At 39.3% G+C, this 19943-nt stretch overlaps 1 long non-coding RNA gene across 1 annotated transcript in view; it reads left to right on the top strand.

Annotated features, from left to right (window-relative positions):
* Nucleotides 1-19943, top strand: part of LOC105710806 (uncharacterized) — a 529709-nt gene that overhangs the window by 1417 nt on the left and 508349 nt on the right. Inside the window, exon 2 of the long non-coding RNA XR_001105880.3 lies at nt 14029-14205. This is a non-coding gene — a long non-coding RNA (uncharacterized LOC105710806). The remainder of the gene's footprint in view (nt 1-14028; nt 14206-19943) is intronic.

Genomic DNA, 19943 nt, shown 5'->3' with positions numbered 1-19943 from the left:
TGTAATAAATTACTACACACTTTGTGGCTTAAAACAGCATACATTTGGCCGGGCACGGTGGCTCATGCCTGTAATCCCAGCACTTTAGGAGACTAAGGCAGGCGGATTATGAGGTCAGGAGTTCAAGACCAGCCTGGCCAATATGGTGAAACCCGGTCTCTACTAAAAATACAAAAACTAGCTGGGTATGGTGGCTTGCACCTGTAGTCCCAGCTACTCGGGAGGCTGAGGCAGGAGAATTGCTTGAACCCGGGAGGCGGAGGTTGTGGTGAGCTGAGATCGTGTCACTGCACTCCAGCCTGGGCGACAGAGCGAGACTTTGTCCCAAACAAAACAAAACAAAACAAACTCCCCCACCCCCCAAAAAATCCATACATTTTATTATTTTACAGGTTTTTAGCTCGGAAGTCTGAAATGGTTCTCTCTGAACTACGCTCAAAGTGTTAGCAGGGCTGTGTTCTTTTCGGGAGGCTCTCAGAAGGAATCTGTTTCCTTGTCTTTTCCAGTTTTTAGAGGCTTCCCCAATTCTTTGGCTCATGACCACTTCTACCAACTTCAAAACCAGCATTCATCATTTTCAAAGCCAGAATTGGCTAATTGAGTATGCCGTATCTCTGGTTTTGAGTCCTCTGCCTCTCTTTCTCATTTAAGTATCTTTTTGATTATATAGAGTACACCTAGATAATTCAGGATATCTCTTTATTTTAAGGTCAGCTATTTTGCAACTTCAGTTCCATCTGCTACCTTAATCCCCCCTTGTCTTGTGACATGGCATACAGATTCTGGGAATTAGGATGCGGACATCTTTGGAGGAGTAATATGCCTCCAAACCAAACTGTCCCTAAATTCAGACTCACATCCCTAAAAATCTGACATCTTGACTTGGATGGCTATTTGGCATCTAAAATTTATGTCTGAAACTCAACTCTTGATCCCTCCCAACCTTCTTCTACTATACTTTTTTCCATGCCATTGTCTGGCACCACCATGCATTTAGTTGCCCATGCTGGCTTCTCTCGTTCTCACCCTACTACCAAGTCATCAGAAAATACAATGAACTCTGACTTTTAAATATATCCTGTATATGACCAATTACTTCACCTCTTTCACCCTAGTCCAAGCTGCCTTTCTGTCTTACTTGGAATGTTGGATAACAAGAGTCTCCTAATTGAACTACCTTCCTGCTACACTTACCCCATCCAGGCACTCTCATTACAACACTCACAGGCAAACTTAAAAGTTAAGTCAGGTTGTGATTCTCCCCTGCTGACCTATCCTCTCATCATGCCTAGAAAAAAATCCAAAACTACATGACCTGCACATCTCCACATGTGCTGGCCTAGGCCTTTCCTGCTATCCCAGCTCTGACAGCTCTCCCCTCACTCCAGATACATTCACCTCTTTACGATTCCTTGTGCACTCAAAGTTCGTCTCACTTTGCAGCCATTTCTTTTGGCCTGGGAAGCTCTTCTCTCAGCTGTCTCTCCAGGTCTTTGTTTACAGTGGTCTTTTTGGCTACCCTACTTAAAATAGCTTGCATTCGTTTTTTGTTGCTGCTGGAAAAAATTATCAGAATTTAGTGACTTAAAGCAGCAGAAATTTGTGTCCCTCTTTTCTTACTGATTGTAAGCTGACAGCCATTCCTAGCTTCCATGAGATGCCACATTCCTTGGCTTGTGGCCCCTTCCTCCATCTTCAAAGCCAGCTATGGCAGTCAAGTCTCCCTCATGCTTTAAATTTCTTTTGCATCTTCTTCCATTGTCATCGTCACATATCTCTAACCTTTCACTTTTGAGGGCCCATGTGATGATACTGGGTTCATCTACATTATTCTAAATAATCTCCCCACCTCAAGGTCTTTCACCTTAACCACATCTGTAAAATTCCCTGTTCCATGTAATGCAGCCTAGTCATAGCTTCTAGGGATTAGAGGGTTAACATCTTCGTGGGGCCGTTATTCCACCCACCATTCAGCCCTCTCCATCTCTCTATTTAGCCTGCTTCATTTTTTGTAGTGTTTCTCACAAACTGATGTTGTTTTTCACTGTTTATCCCTTCAACTGAACAGTAAATTTCATGAAACTAGAAATTGTCTCTTTTGGTTACTTCAGTAGATTCAGCACCTATAGCAGTGCCTAAACACATAATTGCTCAATAAATAGGTGATGAAAAAACCAGGAGTTTACTCAGGAGCATCTTGGGTATGAAATGTGTGCATGATCATCAGTGGGTGTATCCAGTAAGCAAATGAGTGTGTGCTGGGACCTGGTAGGATTTTCTTTTATATAGTTGGAGAAAGGTGGGGTGAGTGTAGTGGTAAGCTCAAAATCTGTGGAATCAGACAGTCCTGGACTAAAATCCAAACCTGGCATTTGCCCAGCAGTTGACAAATCACACCAACCTCCATAATAACAATGGTATTTAGCTTTGGGATTGTTGATAGGATTAAATGAGATGCTACATATAACACACTTATAGTTCCTAGTGTATAGTAAGCATTCGATAAATGTGCACTATACTTCCTTCCACTATGGGTAACAGTGAGGAAAATAGGTAAAGTGAGAAGTGAGGAAGAAGCTGTTCTAGGACAGAGCCAGGACAGATCTAATGGGAACACTAAGGAACAGAAAGAGGAAGAGGAGTTAACACTATTAACAATAAAAATTGGGAATAGCTACAAAGGTCAGAGGAAAATTAGGAGAGTATCCTGCCATGGAAGTCACAGGAAGAATAGATTGTTTCAGGAAGGAGCTTGTGCTGAACAGTGTCAGACACTGCTGAGAGATTAAGCAAAATAATCCAAACAAAGGAAGTATTATCTTAAATCACAGAAGATTTTAGCACAAAATTATTACCCATAGTCCCTTAGTTAGAGAATGAAACAGAGACTTAATTTCTATACAATATCTCTTCTGCCTTATTTTTATTTTTTTTTGCAAAAGAATATCTGTTTTTCAGCAGGGAACCCAGGGTGGAGGCTGTATGTCCCAGCCTTCCTTGAACCTTGACAAGGCCATTTCACTAAGTTCTGTCCCATCACCTGTAAGTATGTATGGCATGTGAGGTTACTGGCAGTTGGCCTTAGAAAAATGGGGCCTCCAGTTCCTTCTTCCTACTAACTGGGATGTAGAAATCATGGCTACAGCCTAGCTAAGTGCTTATTTGGGGGTTTTCTGTCACACACAACTGAATTTGATACTAATTTACCACTGCTGAAGTGACAAATTTGAAAATTGCCCTAAGCTCCATATGGTTTTGTCTGATACCAAAGTAGTTTCTTCTAACACAGTGATTCATTGCCTCTGCTTTAAATTACCCAAAAGACAAACTGGAATCCTTCTTAACCTGAATCACTACCTGCAGCAGTGTCCCTAGCTCTTATGTAATTGTAGGATTGGAGCTAGCTTTGTGTATGTTGTTATGGGAAGTATTGGCCTTTGCAGTTTCTAGCACCTGGGAGATGTGAACAATTCTGGGATGGTTTTGTGGAGGCAGGACACCAGTCGTCGAATCAAAAGGCTATATACAGGCTACAGTATTTAGTCTCAACCTAAGACTCAATATTTGCGAATACACTGAGTGGAAAGCAGCAGGCTTTGGGGGTAGGAATGGGAGAAATATAGACTCAAGAAAGATTTGAGGGGCTACAATGGAAGAAAGACTCCCCACAAGTCAGCATAGTGGGTTCCAGACTTGCTTTGTCATTAAATAGTTTGGTGGTTCTGGACTGACTTATAAACTAGGTGTTTCACTCTGGTACTTGCCATTATATTACACATGCCATGGAAAAGCTTCAGAATAATCTAGGTCCATTTGGAAATACCACTCTGTAGGACCTACCAAAAGAAAAGGATCTTACTGAGCCATCACTACCTCAACCTTGGACCTCCAGTAGTAATGCAGAAATGCACCACTTTATTCGCAGTTTATTCATGACTAATAGCTTCTGTTTTTCAATTCAGCCACTCATGAACCAGAATATTCCCTCTGGACAGAGAATTATTGAATTCAAACAAACACTTATTGGGCACCTGTAATTGGTCAAACTAACAAGCATTTAGGTTGATTTAAACTTTTGCCTGGACCTAATTAGCATTCCAATTTAACAAACTGTGCTAACCGGTCCCTGAAGGTTCATTAGTAAAGGTTTCTTATGCTTCCCAATGCTCACTTAGAAACTCATACTTAAGAAGTGCATGAATTAAATCACAACTTCACATTCACGATTGATTCCTCCTCTATGTTTAGAGTTTGCATGGCTTGGTCAACTGTTTTGGACAGTTTAATTGCCTAATATTTCCATTTTATACATGTCACAGTTATTGCTAACTGAGGGTCAATGTTTGGAAACACTTAGCCAGGATCAAGAGATATTTGGAAACATTGTTAATGGAGGCACAAGGCTGTAATGAAATAAACATGGTTTGGGATGAAAGGAGTCAAGTTACCTATGAAGTCGCCTGTTGTTTGTGGTTGATTGTCTTACAACCACACGTACTAGCACATGATGGGTGCTTCTTTGTTTTGCGAAAAGCAAATATTCTGCTCCCTCTTTTAAAGTTTTGTAGTCATCAAACTAATAAAAATTATTACGACTTTTGCGATTGCTGATATTTCAAGGTGAGTAGTAAATGAGAGAATCAAGCAAGTAATTCACCTGCCAGAATTTCCAGGACTGTTTTCTGCTATAGCTTATCTTGAACTTCTCTGTTTTCATATTTTTTCTTAGAGTACTGCATGGAAATATCTTTTGAATTATTGTGAATGGCCTAAAGAGTAGTCTTCATATTTTGTACTGTATTACAATGATTGAATACTTGTTCAACGATACCTATAGTGCCTGTATTTTCCCTGCCCCAAACCAGAAAAATCCACTGCTTCATTTTCTTTCCTTCCTTCCTTCTTTTTCTTTCCTTCCTTGCATCTTTCCTTCCTTCTTTCTTTCTTTTTCCTTCCTTCTTCCTTCATTCCTTCCTTCTTTCTTTATTTTTTATTATTTTTTTTTGAGACAGGGTTTTTGCTCTTGTTGCCTAGGCTGGAGTGCAATGGTGCGATCTCGGCTCACCACAACCTCCGCCTCCCAGGTTCAAGCGATTCTCCTGCCTCAGCCTTTTGAGTAGCTGGGATTGCAGGCATGTGTCACCATGCCCAGCTAATTTTGTATTTTTAGTAGAGACAGGGTTTCTCCATGTTAGTCAGGCTGTTCTAGAACTCCCGACCTCAGGTGATCCGCCTGCCTTGGCCTCCCAAAGTGCTGGGATTACAAGCGTGAGCCACTGTGCCCGGCCTACTGCTTCATTGAAAAAGCAGAGTAGGCGGTTTGTTTTAAAAATGTGCTAAGTTCTCTTGCTTCAGAAAGAAATGTTTTAAAACCAATTTTGTTGAGTTAGGGTAATGATATTAAGTGAAAAATACCTATACAATAAAATATTTTATACATTCTGAGGGATAAAAGATAAAGATATTATAGTCAAGATAATTCTCCTGTGGGGACCCTATATAAAGGCTGAATTCTGAGCAGACCTTTGAATGGGGAGAAACAAAATGATGAGGAGGAGGAAGGAACCTCATATGTATTGGCAGAGGATGAAACCAGCAAATCAGGGGTGAGGAATGATAAGACTTTAGGATAGAGAAATGTTGTAGAAAAGGACTTACTTTGCCACATGCCAAGTTTTCAGAAAGGACCAGTTGTGACAAATAGCTTCTGCATTTTATTCCCTCTTTCCCAAGATCAAAGAGGTGATTGTGTGGTGAGTTGAGATCTGGGATGCCTCCACCTTTTCTCTCTCTTCCTAAGATTGGCCATCTAAACAGAATAGTGCCTTCTCCTCCACTCCTCAGCCTCTATCCCTACCCTGCTAGGGATTGGCAGTCAATTCAAGGAGAAGTCAATACTAAGCCATATTCTGTAATCTAGCTTTATCAATAATAGGGCTGCTATGTTACCTTCATCTCTCTCTGTACCCATTTCTGATCTGAGAGGGCAAGAGAAAATAATATTATGACCTTTAAATCTCAACATGTGGTATAATAGAAAAAGAAATAGAAAATTAAGACAAATTCACTTGTCTTCCTGAAATTCTGCTTTTATCATGTCAGTTTCTGCATATTTCCTTGTAAAATTCCAATGGTCTCCATAAAAAGGCTCAGTTCTCTGATTTTCAAAACCTCCTATTGTTTACTTCCACTCTACTAGAGCAACCCTTTTTTTTTCTTGCTGTATTAAGGAGGTTGACAATGGTATTTGCCATCTTCTCTTCCACTTTAAGTTCTTCTTCCTTAGCCATTTCCGTGCCGTATGGCTCCTGGTCACAGCTGATTGGATTAGGATGACCATGTGGCCCAAGGACAACCAATTTCTAGGCTGGCCAGTGATGTGTAATTTGGTCTGGTACAAAAAGCTTTACCCAAGCAGGAATGAAGGTGATAACCTGGACCAATCTGATTGTCTTTCTCCGGACTTTGAATAGGGAAATAAAGAGTGAATTAGGTAAAGGGAAAGGTGCCAGAGGAGAAGTGAACCCAAAGAGAAGCAGGACCTGAGAGAGAGACTGGTAGTATGTGGAGAGAGACTGGAGTGAAGTTGCTCTTGGGTAGCAGCCTAGTGTACTCTCTATTTCCCCTACTTTATTTAACCTTAGAGGACATCCTTTCTTCACCAACTGGTCCTAACGTTGCATGTAAAATCTGGAATCCAGAACATGCCCTGAGGACCTTGTGCGTTCTGCTCATGTCCTTCTTTAGCTCTTGCATCTCTTCCGCCCGTGCAGTGTTCCTTCACAGCACTAGTAATCTTTGGCAATTGTATTTTTATTTGTATATCTATTTATTCGATAACTGCTTCTTCTAGTAGGCTGGGAGCAACATGTGGGGGCAAGGATTAGTGCATTTTTGTTCACCACTGTGTTCTTAGCATTTTGCTCAGTGCCTTGGCATGGTAGATTCTTAATACTTATTGAATGAATGAATGATAGTGAATTGTTTCCCCACTTCTGCTCATTTCCCTCTACCTTTCTCAAGTCTAGACTCAAGACCTTTCACTTATTTCTCTGTCTCAGTGTTACCTTCTTTGGTCTTTTAATTGCATTTATAGTTTAACCACTACAAGGTATTTATTGTACTACTGTTCTTAATTGTGTTGTGTATTCAAAGTTAATTTTTACATGAATGAAAGCAGGTATAGTGACTCTTTCCATGTACCCCTTCCTTCTCCAAAATGCCTAACATTATCATTTTTTATTTTTGTAGAGACAGAGGGGTCTCACTATATTGCTCAAACAGGCCCTGAATTTCATGGCCTCAAGCAATTCTACCACTTCGGCCTCCCAAAGTGCTGGGATTATTGGCATAGCCACCACACCAGACCCTTTAATTTTTAAAAATTCTTGTTTAATCTCATTCCACATCCAGATTATAAAAATCTTTGAAAGTAGGTACCATATCTTCTTTTTAAAAATCAAGTAGCATTTATTATCTTGATGTCGTATTTCTTGTTAAGGTAAAATTCATATACAATAAAACTGCATATATTTAAAGTGAAGCAATTTGGTAAGTTTTGACATATATTTACACTAAAAATCCATTACCACAACTAAGGTACCAAATATTTCTATCTCCAAAAGTTTCTATGTGTCATTTGCACTTCATCTTTCATTGCATTTCTACCTCAGGCAACTGCTGGTTGATTATAGGTAAACTTAGATTTTCTAAACTTCTATAAAAATGGAAATATACAGTAAGCACTCATTTTAAAAACATAATGGATTCTTTTATTAGATATAATAATTTCCAGAGTAACTCCACATTGATGCATATATTAGTAGAGAAGTACCTTTTGGTGGCTGAATACTATTCCATTATATGATTATACCATATTTTCTTTATTCACTGCTGATGAACATTTGAGTTATTTCCAGTTTGAGATGACTGCAAATGAAGCTGCTATGAATTTTTGTGTGCAAGTTTTTATGTGGACATATGTTTTCATTTCTAGTAGATAGATTCTAGAGGTGAGATGGCTGGGTTATGAATGGCATATGTTTAACTTTCCAAAAGTCTGCTCAAGTGTTTTCTAAAGTGGTTGTATGCTTTTACATTCCCACAAGCAGTTTACAAGGACACAACACCCTCAACACCTGATATTGCCAATTTTTAAAAACATTTTTAGCTATTCTAAAAGATGTTCAGGCTGGAGGCAGTCGCTCATGTCTGTAATTCCAGCAATTTGGGAAGCCGAGGTAGATCACTTGAGGCCAGGACTAACCTGAGCAATATTGTAAGATCCCTCTTTCTCTACAAGAGTTAAAATTACCTGGCTGTAGTGGTTTGTACCTGTGGTCCTAGCCACTTGGGAGGTTGAGACAGAAGGATCACTTGAGCCCAGGAGTTTGAAGTTGCAGTCTCAAAAAATGTTTAAAAATTAAACAAATAAATAAATGATGTTTAATGGTATCTCATTGTTTTCGTTTTTCTTCTTGATGACAAATGGCGATAAACACTTTAATGCACTTATTATTCATATGTTTATCTTTTTTTTGTGAAATGTCTGTCAAATCTTTTGCCCAGTTTTAAACTGGCAAATTGTAAGAATTCTTTAAATATTCTGGTTTCAAGTCCTTTGTCTGAAATGAGTTTTAAATTTTAAATATAGCTTCTTGATGTGGAACTTTAAGTCATTGAGAATGTGCTGTATTTTTCTCATTCTTTGTATTTTGAGTTATTTTGGATTCCATCTGGATATTCTCAACATTTTCTTATATTGACTTCGGGTTATTTTATATTCCTCTGAGAAATTTTGCTAATGTTTTCCTTTTTAAAATGCCCACTAACTTGTTATCTGTCTCACATGTGCATGGTTAAGGGGTCAACCTGAACTATTTTTGTTTTTTGTACAAAGAATTAGATGATCTATTCATCTGCTTCTCTACCTTCTGGGATTCCCTCCTCATTTTCCCATGGTGGCTGTTGTCCCAGCCTCTTTCTTGGTTCCTGCAGCCAGAAAGACAGTGGGGCTTCCCACATAGTTTTAGCTTCCTGTACTGCAGCGGGATTCTGCAACCATAGCCCAAATTTGAGTCAAAACCATAGAGAAACACAAAACTCACCCCCATTCTTGTTGCTGCTCCAAGGTTCCAATTACCTCCGTAATCTGCCTGCTTTTGTTTACTTGTCAAAATTTTTAGGTTTGATTTTTTTTTTTCCCCAGGATCTATAGTTGTTATGGGTGGAAAGATGGTTCTGTGAGTTACACCATCATAGAGGAACTTAAATTTCACCCTGAATTCTGTTTTATCCTTCCCTGTAGTCTCTAAGGGCCAAAGCCAGGGTTGAGAGAGCAGGTCATTTTTCTTTCTGCTTCTCTATGAATATATGGTGCCAAGACAAATGCAAGGACATAGAGAAAGCAAACAAAAGTGAGGAATTTGAGAATGTGATTGGAGAAGAAAGTGTCAAACTTTTCCTAAGTATCACAGAATAGATATTTTGAGTCTTAGGTGAGTTGCCAATAAATGTTAATCTTCCTGCTTGTTTTTCTCTATCATTATTGTTTATGATCTCTATCGTTATTGAACATCTCCTATATGCAGGTGTTGTAGTTGGTGCTTTTCATACATTATATTTCTACAAGGACTAAAGATTTTTCTCAACTCTATTTCTTATGTTAGGGAATGTGGCTTGGAAAGGTTAAACACATTGTTCAATGTCACATAGTTTAAAAGTAGTGAAGTTTGGGACACAAATTTGTGTGTGTGTGTGTATGTGTGTGTGTGTGACCAGAGCCCTATTCCTTTTCCCTTGATCACTGGACCTCTCAGGCTCCAGTTCTACCCTAGTGTCTCTCCATATTATTCTGAGTAAAACCATTTACTTTTGTTAACATAAGGGGCTGTTGATCCCTCTGTAAGGGGTGACTATCTATGTAATGTATTTCTACAATGCACAAAAATTGGGGACTGAAGAATTTTATTTGCATTACAAAAGGAAGCCCAGTCTGGTTTCCCTAGGTAGTTCTCCTCTTTCATCTAAAAATACACTCCAGGTACTGGCTACATAAGCCTTCAATAAAAGCTCTTTGAAATGAATTGAGTCCTTGGGAAAGTGTTTAGTGAGAGCAAGTGAATCATTGAAATAGCTGTGCCTCTTCAAAATCACATAGAACTTAAGAGATCTATTAGCACCTTCAATTGTGCCTTAACACATACATTGTAACAACTTGAAACTCATTAACAGCTTGTTCTCTGTCTCCTATGATCAATGGTTTGCTTTCACTTAGGTTTTTTTTCTTGCTGTTTCACAAAAGAGATGAAGACTAATGAACAAATATACTAAATTCAGAGACATTTTATACATTCTTAAGAAGACTATCTTTTCAGAGTTAAAAATATGGATTTTTTGGTCCATGAATTCTTTATCTGTCATAGAAGATATTAAGAATATTAATAAGAATATTGTTATGAACAGAATATGAGTTGTTTGTGTCTGTGAACACAATTATTCCTGAAATAGCTAGTTTATTTTTCTTTCTTTTATTTTTCTTTCTCACTCAGTGTTCTTTTAGCAAACATTTATTTAACACCTAATATGTGCCAGGCACTGTTCCAGGCCTTGGAGCTAAAGAAGTGAAGAAAATAAAGAAAAACTGCCCCCCATATGGTAGGAGAGAAAGACAGTAAACATTAAATAAATACAATAATTTAACAAGAAAGCAAAATATATCCTATGTCAGTGGTGAGAAGGAAAATGGAGAAAAATAAATCAGAGAAAGGGAATAGACAGTGCTGTTTTAAATAAGGTATCAGAGAAGACCTCACATGGTACATAATCTTTAAGCAAAGACTTAAAAGAAGATGAGGTATTATGCTTTGGAGTATTTGAGTGAAAAACATTTCAGACAACTTGAAAGTCATTAACGGCTTGTTATCTGTCTTATGTCATCAATTGCTTGAAGGAACAGCAAGTATAGAGACCCCGAATAGGGAGGCCTTGCGCAGGGAGCCACCTGCCATGTTCAAGACTCAGCGAACAGGCCAGTGGGACTAGCACACGACAAGGAAGGGGGCGGGAGGGGCAGGCAGTGTGAGGTTACTACATCAGGGAGAGCGTGTATTTTGAGTAAGACATCAGGGTGGAGGGTTGGTTTTCACAGAAAAGATAAATGATCTATTTCAGCAGGATTGCTCTGAATAGAATAGACTCTAAGAGACTAAGATCAGAGGGAAAAGGCAGTTGAGGCTATGGAAGTCGTTCAAAGGAGAGATCTTGAAGGGTTGGACCACGGGAGTGACAAAGGAAGAGGTGAGAAGTGGTCACACCCTGGATATATTTTGAAGGGAGAGCCAAAAAGGATTTGCTGAGTGGAAGATGAGAGAAAAAGAGAAGTCAGGAATGAACCCAAAGTTGTGGTCTGAGCAACAGGAAAAATGTAGTTGTCATTGACTGAGAGGGAAGGCTGTGGAAGGAATATGCCAGGGATAAAAGAATAAGAACATAGTTTTTACATGTCAGGTGTGACACATCCAACAGTCACCCAAGAAAGGGCTCAAGTTGGCAACTGGATACAAGAATCCAGAGTTTATAGGTGAGGTCCAGGCTAGAGTTGTAACTGTGGGAGTTTTCAGAATATAGATAATATGGCTGGGTGCAGTGGCTCACACCTATAATCCTAGCATTTTGGGAGGCTGAGGCGGGCAGATCACCTGAGGTTAAGAGTTCGAGAACAACCTGACCAACATGGAGAAATCCTGTCTCTACTGAAAATACAAAAATTGGCGGGGCATGGAGGTGCATGCCTGTAATCCCAACTACTTGGGAGGCCAAGGCAGGAAAATCGCTTGAACCCAGGAGGCGGAGGTTGTGGTGAACCAAGATCACGCCATTGCACTCCAGCCTGGGCAACAAGAGTAAGACTGCATCTCAAAAAAAAAGAAAAGAATATAGATGATATTTAATACCATGTATATGGTTAAGATTACCATGAATCCCCAGAGTGCTGTAAAATCATGAGATTTATGAGCTGAGGAATAACAAGAACAAGAGACTGAGAAGGTATGGTCAGTGAGGTCCAAGAGGTGAAGGAGAAGAGCACAGTGTCCTAGAACCCAAATTAAAGAAATGTTTCAAGGAAGCCAGCAATCAATTTGTTAAATGCTGCTAACAGGGTCAAATAAGGTGAGGAACAACAATGTGGAAGTCATTGAAGGTTATGGTCATGTTTAAAAAGTTTTATGAGGGTGGAGTGGCCAAAACACTAGCTGAAAGAAATTTTGGAGAAAATTGGAAAAGAAGAACTGCACAGAATGAATATAGAGAATGCTCTATATTCTCTCTATATTAAAAACTTAAATTTTTTTTGTCTAAAAGAGAGACAGAAATAGGAAGTAGCTGGAGGCAATGGAGGGTCAAGAGAGTTTTTTATTTAATAAGATGGAAGAAATCACAACATGTTTGTATGCTCTTGAGATTTATCCAGTGGAAATGGGGAAATGATGATGCAGAAGAGAGGGTAGAGAATTACTAGATAAAAACAGTGAGCAGGGACAGGAGGTAAGGGGACCGACAGTACATTCAGAGTACTAGGAGGGACAACTGAATACACTGGCAGAGAGAGAGGTGCTTGTGGAAATTTCCTGCCAATTGCCAAAACTTTTAGTTGGCAAAAGGAAGATTAAAAATTGTAAGACTGAGGTCAGGTGCGGTGGCTCACATTGTAATCCCAGCACTTTGGGAAGCCAGGGTGTATGAATCACTTGAACTCTGAGCTCAGGTGTTCAAGACCAGCCTGGGCAACATGGCGAAACTCCATGTCTACAAAAAAATAGAAAAATTATCTGGGCATGGTGGCTTGCACCTGTAGTCCCAGCTACTCAGGAAGCTGGGGCAACAGGGTTGCTTGAGCCTGGGAGTTTGAGGGTTCAATGAGCCATGTTCATACCACTCTGCCCCAGCCTGGGTGAGAAAGTGAGACCATGTCTAAAAAAAGTAAAACTGCTTTTGACATTTTGACATAAAACATAAAGGCATAATAAATATTGTTGATTTTACTGGGAAAATTCAAAGCTGGGAGTGATTAGCTTGCTCAGCTCTTTCTTTTTTCAGGTTGAGAAAACCAAGTCCAAGTTAACAACTAGTTGTTGAGAGAACTGATACCACAGCATGTTTTTCCATTTCCTGATTCTGTGCTTCAGTCACTGCGTTATATTACATGGTCATTACAGAAGTTACCATCTTGTATTAGTCTGTTCTCATACTGCTAATAAAGACATCCCCAAGACTGGGTAATTTATAAAGGGAAGAGGTTTAAAGGGCTCACAGTTCCACCTGGCTGGGGAGGCCTCACAGTCATGGTGGAAGGTGAATGAGGAACAAAGTCACATCTACATGGTGGCAGGCAAGAGAGCTTGTGTAGGGGAACTCCCCTTTATAAAACCATCAGATTTCATGAGACTTATTCACTACCATGAGAAGAGCAGGGGAAAGACCCACCCCCATGGTTCAGTTATCTCCCACTGGGTCCCTCCTACAACATGTGAGAACTTTGGTATCTACAATTCAAGATGAGATTTGGGTGGGGACACAGCCAAACCATATCATATCTCCATTGGTAAATATAATATTTCAAATGGAATATCTTTCTGAGAAAAAAAAAATCAACAAAAAGCATATTACCCAGTAAGCCTATGGTAATAGGAAATCATAATGGTAGTCTTTTATATCTTTCATACTATTTCACCCAACCATGACAACATAATATGAGTTATGTATTGTTGCTGCCATTTTTGCAGATGAAAACATTGGTATGGCACAGTAGTTAAGTTACTTGTCCAAAGTTACATGGACATAGATGGCAGAACCAGATCTTAATTCCAGGTTTTCTGAGTCAGAGCTATATATCTTATTACTTCTAGTAATGAAATCTCAAATCGTGCTTGGGTTATCCAAAAGGTTAAATTATTTTTAATGTCTTTTATTATGGTAGAAAAATATGTAAATCAAATGCAATTAAAATAAACTTTTTCACATTTTTAGGAATAAGTTTCAGTTTTCTGAAAAATATAACACTCATACAGAACTTCTTCAATGATAAATGAGATACCCAAATGCCAAAGATACTGATGTTAGAATGCAGTTCATGAAAATAAATTGGAATTGCATGGAATAAACTGCATGGAACCCATTGCAAAAGTTAAAAACTCAACAACTGAGGTAAGCTAATTTAAATAATAAAACTCCGGTAAGCTAATTTAAGAGTCACTGATCCTTTGAGGTATGAAAATGTTTTTTCCATTTTTCTTAAACCTTGAGATCACCGGTGGAAAGAAAAGCTGATATTTGAGAGTCATGCTTTAAGAGAAGATCTCTTCCAACCCAATGAGCCAAAAGTTCAAATATTTTAGAATCAAAATTTTTATAGTTTTTATTGTGCCTGACACCCATGAGCCAACTAAATGGGAGATGAAGCTAGTTAACTGAGAATTGTATAAGTAAAAAATTCACTGGCTAACATTGCCTCACTTTCTCTAGTTTATCCTTGAAACACATACTATTAGTATTATTCCTGGACCAACTTATCTCAGTTTGGATGCTATGCTGCTTCCTTAAGTTTCTACGTAGAATCTTTGTTGTCTTTTGAGTCAATCTGTTTTCTGACTGAGATTTAAGTTTTACCATCTTACTGGTAGGAATGCATCTCTTATCTCCTCGCTTGTCTTGAGTTTTTAGCAGCTGTTTACTACAGTGAAATGATTTTTTAAAAGGTAATAACAGTAATGACAATTTATGAAGTATTTACCAGATGGCAGTCATTGTGCAAAAACACTTCAAAACTGTTTGCACTCATTTTTATTCTATCAGTAACCTTATGTAGGTAGTCCTCTTCCTCCTCCTTTCCTTCTCCTTCTGCTTCTCCTTCTTCTTCCCTTCCCCTTCTCCTTCCCCTTCACTTCCCCTTCCTCTTCCCCTTCCCCTTCCCCTTCCCCTCCTCTTCCTTCTCCTCCCCCTCCTCCATAAGGTCTCACTTTGGCAGAGTGCAGTGGTGTAATAAGGGCTTACTGCACCTTGACCTTCTGAGGTTAAGTAATCCTCCTGCCTCAGCCTCCAGAGTGTCTAGGACCACAGGCACATACCACAATCACAGGCTAATTTTTTTTTTTTTTTTTTTTTTTTGGTAGAGATGAGGTCTCTCTATGTTGCACAGATGTTGCCCAGGCTGGTCTCAAACTCCTAGACTGAAGGGACTCTGGCACCTCAGTGTCCCAAAGTGCAGGGATTACAGGTGTGAGTCACCATTCCTAACTTTATTCTTCTTCCATACAGACGAGTAAGCTGAGGTTTAGAGAAATTTGGTAACTTTTCCCAGGAACCTGCAGATAGTAAACATTTCTCATCTGACTCTGGGATTCTTTCATGGCTGAGGGACTTAGGGAAAGGCTAGAAACTGTCTTGCTCTTATGAGACCCCTTAGGGAGAAAGCTGGAAAGGTAAGAAGGAACAAGTCAACAATAAGGCCTTTCTGGTAGTTGGGGATCTGCTTCTAGCTAAAAATCTCTATAGTCCTCAGAAAGGGAATTGTTTTGGGGGCCACCAGCTTGGAGGTACACCAAGTAAGTTTTGGATTTTACTTGTGTGATCCTCTACAAGTTGAGAATCACTGTTCTAATTGAGAGAATGCTTCAAATTCATCCTGGTATTGAAGTTAATGCTATAATAAAAATGAGAACCAGACAGAAGTCAAAAGCAACATGATTGGGAAATTAGCATTGTATATAGTTTCCTTTCATATCTCTTGAAGGTATTCACAATGACATGAATAGCAACATACTGTTCTTGTCCCTTTTTCTGGTCTCACATTGAAAACATTGATTGTGGCCTGTAATCCCAGCACTTTGGGAGGCTGAGGCAGATGGATCTCTTGAGGCCAGGAGTTCAAGACCAGCCTAGACAACATGGTGAAAACCTGTCTCTACTACAACAAAAATTTAGTCAGGTGTGGTGACACACGACTTGTAGTCCCAGCTACTTGGACGACTGAGGTACCAGAATTGCTTGAACTTGGGAGGTGCAGGTTGCAGTGAGTTGATATCAGCCATTAGACTCTAGCCTGAGCAACAGCGTGAGATGCTGTCTCAAAACAACAACAACAACAAAACATTTATTGTGTTGGTTTTTCTGAGTTTGCATGCTCCAGCTCACTCAAAGTGAAACCTATAAGCCTTGTCTTCCCATTCACACGTACTGCTTCTGAGATTCCTTATCTCTTTCCTTCTTGTCCTTTGATACTGTAGTCTTGTCTTACTTTTGCTTATCATATCTTGGAGTTTATTCCAAGGGGTTTGATCTTACTTGGATTGTCAGGTTGGATTCTCTACACTGGCATATCTAAACACTGAAATCACTTCATTTCAGCTTGCACTCCCATCTGCCCAGGGCCATGCCAGAGTGAGTAGATCTGTGTAATTCCAGTGCCTACCTTTTCTCCCTTACCTTATACTCTTGTTTTGAATACAGGGCCATGTTTCATTTATGCAGCCCAATCATTCATTCATTTATTCAATCACTCTTCATTTATTTAAGTCAACAGCATATTAGACACAATTCTTTCCAATGTTGAGAAATTTGTTCATTAATGTTCTTACAATTTTTCCTAAGTCTCTGAGTTCTATAGAGTTTCTATCAGGTCGATAGAATATACACTGGGGCATTTCAAGAATTAATAGAAAAGCTTAAGAAATCAAAATTCACTTGCAAGCACATTTCTATAAAAAGTCGACTAAATTGGAATTAAAGGCAAAGCAAGTTGAATAAATGTATTTTAAGTCTATTATAGTATTTTTTTCAGGTCTAAATATAAGGAAAGGTATAAATTTTTATATCTATTTTGGACAGAATGTAAAACTGAGGGAACTGCTTTAATTCAAATTCTACCACATCCAATATTTATCCTACTCCACAAAATTGAAGAAGTTTTTTGGTTTTGGAGATGTTAATTTCCATATTGTTGAAAACATAACCCTTTCTTTCACTCTCTAGGAAGAGGAGTTCTGTACATGTTGAGGACAATTAAAAAAAGACTTTTCACTTGCCCATTTCCCCAGTTACTGTCATCATTAGAACTGTCATAGTTTTATGTTGATGACTGCTTGGACACAGAAATCAGGCGAGAGTATTAATGTATCAAGAAGGAGTGTTTTAGGAATTTAACATCTTTGGTTCAAACTGTGAGGTTAACGTGGACAGACAACATTGAAATCAATGGCATATGCATCATTTTCTGTAAAATGTGTGATGCTTTGGACCTTGAGAAGAGAAGGAAAGGCCTTGTGGTCCTGCTTTTAAAGAATGTGCAAGAAGGCAAACAGGAGAGCATCTGGGGCCAGAACACACAGACCTGCCACCAAAACTAAGCAGCTGTAGCACATATCTTTTCTTTCATGAACACATTAATGAGGAAAAATGTCTTAAATATTATGTGGTTGTAACGTGTGTAATTGTGTACATGCACAGACAAATACCCACTAAAAACTCAGCACCACTTGGGTAAATAACAATTTAATTTTTAAAAGACCCCCAGTCATGGCATGGTGCAGTTGCAGTTTTAACAAGTAACTACAAACTTTAATTAACTAAGCTCTGAATTGCAAACTGTCCTAAGCTACATGAGCATTATGTGCTAAACACTATGGAATGGGACTAGCTGACTTAATTCTAGTAATCAAGTTAATACATAAGAGATTCATTGAGTATTGTCCTTTCCTACATTTTATTAATGGCTTGTATGAAACTCAGTTACATAACATGTAGGATTGCTTCCAAATTCCAGGCTACATTCCTAATTGAATCAAGAGAAAATAAATAGCAATAAAAGGCAAACTCTGGGAAATGAAACAGTATACGTGATTCAAATATGGTTGAATATAGTTTCTTGGTGTGTGTGTGTTAATCATATCCTTTCTTCTTCGTGTTCATCTTGATTTCTGTGTTTATTGTGGAAGTCTAGAATTTATTCTTATAATAGTTTATTTAAAAGAGTACATCTGAATTTAATGACAATTTAGAAGTTCTCTATTTTCTTTGAAATGTAATCTATATGTTAGTAATTTGGTAAAATGCATTATGATAGCATATTTAAGATAGTGCTGAGAATGTAGCAAACATTCAACAAATATTTGTAAAACTAAATTCATTCTTGCTTGTCTCCATCCAAGTGGTGGTTGTTCTATTTCCTCCCCCTCTTCCTGTCTATGAAGTAAAGCCTATCCATACAGTATGTATGATGTCTTGTAGGGTTCTCAAAACTCAACACATCCAGAAAGAAATTCATTCTCTTTCATTCATCTATCTATGATTCACGTCATCAACATCTGCTTAGTTATGCAAGCCAGGAGCCTTGAACTCATTCGTTATGTCTTCCTCTCTTTCATCCCCTGACCATATCTGTCCTATGTGTCTCCACTTCTCCATACCCATGACCACCAAGTATGTCTTTGTCTATGCTGTCACAGCATGCTCCTGAGTGGCCTACTTTCTTTTTGTTTTCAGTTATTCTGCACTCTGTTATCAGGATTATTTTTCTGAGATACGAGTTTCATCCCTTCATTAACTTCTCTCCAAGTATAAGATGGAATTTAAACTCCTTAGCATAACAGATGAGAAACTCCAGTGAATAGAATACAGCAGAAATAATGGGCTACCACTTAGAAGCTTTGGTTATAAAAGAAGACTTTGGCTTTTGTATTGGGTACTCAGCCTCTTTTACTCTCTCACCTGCTTTGAAGGAAGATAGCTGCCATGTTGTGAGTCACCCTATGAAGAGGTCCATGTTGCAAGGAACTGAGGGAGGCCCCTGGCAAAGAGGCAGTGAGGAAGTAAGACCTTCTAGTCCAACATCCTATGAGAAACTGAATCCTGTCTACAACTACATGAGAGAGCTTTTGAAGAAGATTCTTTCTCAGCAATAGAAAAACATATTCTTTTATAATAAGGCATCTATTTCTTGACACTATCCTTCAAAAAAGATCGGTTTTAGACCTACTGATGCAGGATATTTTCTTGACCCCTTCACAGGACTTGTGACAGGGGTGCTCCATTTACTTAGCCCGTTCTACTTAACACCTTGTGGTAGGGAGCGTGCAAGTGAACGAGTTTGGGAACTGGAGCCAGTGAGTGCAGGAACTGACCAGGAACCCAGTAGGAGTTCACTCAGGTCCTCTAGGCTCCACCCCTCCTGGGAGGGAGGCAGGAGAGTGCAGTAACTAGCTAGCCACTTCAGTGGTGGCAGAGGCAAACTTTGTGCAGACCCCATTGCAACATCCAAGTTGAGGAGCCTGTGACCCCAGCGCCTCAAAGAGTGTGTTACAGTGCTCTCTTAGCTCCGCTGTTCTTGGACAGCAGTGTGATATCAGCTCAGTGGGACCTTTGCCTCATTGCGTGGGGTGGCTGCCCTCTACCAGTGAGGGCAAGGGGCCAGTTTGACAGCCTTTTGAGGTACCTGCATTTGGTACATCTCAAATTCTTATCTGCTTTCCAAGAGGAATGAGGTCATGCAGACAATTTGAAGGATGGTAAATGTGGAGAATTTTATTGAGTGATAAAAGTGGCTCTCAGCCAAGAGGGGGACGTAGGAAAGGGGATGGGAAAAGCGGGTTATACTCCCCTGAAGTCAAACTGCCTCTCTGCTTCTCTCTTTTGAAGTCAAGTTGCCTCCTCCAGCCACCATCTCTGAAGTCAAAGTTAAAGTCAACCTTTCCCTGCTGTCCAGCCTTCTTTCCTCTGCCAGCTGAATCTGGAGTCTTTATAGGCACAGGATGGGGGCAAGGTGGGCCATAGGTAGTTTTGGAAGAGGCAACGTTCAGTTGGTAAAAAGACATTATTCAGAAAGAACCAGTTGGGAGAGAGCAAGTACACAGGGATGGAAGTTCTCACTTTGGACTGCAGGTTTTGGGCTT

Source organism: Aotus nancymaae, unplaced genomic scaffold, assembly GCF_030222135.1.
Source record: "Aotus nancymaae isolate 86718 unplaced genomic scaffold, 86718_ANA_hifiasm-v0.15.2.pri h1tg000036l, whole genome shotgun sequence".
Classification (NCBI taxonomy): Eukaryota; Metazoa; Chordata; class Mammalia; order Primates; family Aotidae; genus Aotus; species Aotus nancymaae.
The sequence above is the reverse complement of the archived record's forward strand: the minus strand, read 5'-3'. Positions and strand labels throughout refer to the sequence as shown.